Below are 2,444 nucleotides of genomic sequence, written 5' to 3'. Positions count from 1 at the left end.
AAAGTCATATTTGAACATACTAGAAACATACCTAGATGTACCTAACAATATCTTGCATTCTGCCTAAACTAATAGTGACAAAACTGTACCTTTTCTTAAACACATGCTATAAGAATTATTTTTATATTAGTTGCCTTTAAACATATAACCCTTGCAATATTCAAAATTTAGTTTCATTTTCCCTTTGACTTTAATGCTACATTGTAAGATCCTCCTCTGTGTGACCCTTATCAACCCTCCCGTCAGCGACAGATTTGTCACCGAATTCTCCAGAGCTGATCTCTTTTCTCTAAGGAGGCAGATGTTCACTTCTTACAATCTTTTGCCTCAAGCACTGACAACTAGAAAACTTGCTTCTAATGTGTTTACAAATCTTGATCCAGCTGGTGACTTTTCAACAATGAAGGTTACTATGAGCCCCATGGTAGCACTTACAATTGAAACCCTGCTCTGCAGTACTTTAGGCTCCGCCTGGCAGCCCTTTAACCCTTATTCTGGGCCAAGCTCTGACCCAGAAGCATACGCCTGCTATGAAGTGTAGCGCATGTACGTCCCTGTGTAAATGTATCATTTTGTCTCAGTCTCCAACTTGTCTCATATATATATCAAGATATCAAATAAAAACAATTTATTTATGCATTCATTCTTTATTTTAAAGAATTTCTTACCTACTTCGTTTTACACAGTTTAATTCATAAATGTACAATTCATTTTAAGCTTCAGCATAACCTTGTTCAGATGGAAAACGCACTGACATTTATCAAATCCTAATTATCTTTGTAACACTTTAAGGAATGTGTTTGTTATAACTTTCATCATAAACTATTAAATTGCAAGAAAATGAATGGCAACTTAAACACAATTAGTACAAGTAAAGTTTTAGCTTTTTTGCAGCCGATGTTTGTCTTTCAAAAAATATAGAGTATAAATGCCTTTTTTCATATAAACATATTTAAAGTTGAATTAAAATGTATTTTCAAATTATTTTAAAGTTCAAACTAATGCAAATAAATTCAGATCATATATATGAGTGGTGTTTTTATTCTTAGGAAAATAATGTTTGAATCTGAAATATTATTAAAGCCTCATTATAATCATACATTCTTTGGGATCATTCCTGAATGTCAATTACTTTATTCATTAAAAATCCAGAATCTATTTACTTATGTGTATATAAATACTATATTAGTTTTATTTTTACATCAAGGCACAGATTGAGGCAAAACATTGGAAGAATAACTAACGGAAATTTCTAGCCATGTAAGTCTTGGAAATACAGAAAAATAGTGGATGAAGAAAAGAAATTGCTTTTTTAATGTTATGGTTTTTATGTTGGAGACTGTGCTTCTCCAAAACATTGTAATCTTTATCACTATTAGAAATTACCTATCTGTATGTTTTTATTCCTTTCATGTTCTTATAATAAGAAATTTTATACTTTCCACTGTGGATGAAAATAAAAAGGAAAACAATGTGTGTTTAAGACAGGTGTTGCATGCAGTATGTATATAAATACTTTAGTAGTTCTTTGACACAGAATGAACAGAGTAATTCATCCTACTGCTAGGAAAGTACTAAGGAATATGTCACAGCCAAGTTAATTCAGCCACTGAAAAATTAACAATAGATTATGAATATGTGTGCTACAGGTAATTAATAAAGAAAACTGCCTGAGGATTCTTTCTGTTGTGAAGGATATTGGCTAAATTATTTTTTGCTACCAGAACTTCTTTAAGGTTTTTTCCCCATAAAGAGCTAAAACATATTATCTGCTATTTAGCAAAGAACTTTGTTTTTCTCTATAATATTTGATAGTGTCAGACAATTCTGGCTTTCTGACTCAGATCTGAATCATTGATCACTTCTTTCTGGATAAAACATTCAAGGCAGTTTCTTCTGGTTTTTTAATCCACAGTACATTATAGTTTTTTATGGTGACTATAATGTTTGATAGGAAATAAAAGCAAAAAGAAACTAATGAATTTTCTTTTCTTGTACAGTTAAAATATATTCTTTCCCAATTCAAGGAAAAAAAGACATTAAATTATTTCCTTTCAAATTTTTTTAGATGAGTGTATAATAAATATAGACATGCTTATGAAGCATTATTTTATATTATCTTTTCATATCACAGATCAGATTTTTCACCTTATTAATAGGATGTTTTTGAAAAATATCAATATTAAATTTTCTCCTTTAAAATTTTGTTACAATCCTATTGCTCATAAAGATTTCTTGAAATTTTAAAATATATATTAAATTTTATTTTATTGACATTCACTTTTAATTTATACTATGAAATTAATATCATAGAACAAACTAATGTAAAATTTAATATTTTAGTTGTTTATATAAGAATCATGAAGTGGAATAATGTCACTCAAATATTCTTCTGAAAGCAAAAGTCTTAAGGCATATATATTTTAAACTATGTTCCTTTCTAT

Source organism: Heterocephalus glaber, unplaced genomic scaffold (assembly GCF_053883595.1).
Source record: "Heterocephalus glaber isolate CG9 unplaced genomic scaffold, H.glaber_assembly_v1.0 deba00001315, whole genome shotgun sequence".
In the NCBI taxonomy this organism is placed as follows: domain Eukaryota; kingdom Metazoa; phylum Chordata; class Mammalia; order Rodentia; family Bathyergidae; genus Heterocephalus; species Heterocephalus glaber.
This window is presented reverse-complemented; position numbering follows the sequence as displayed.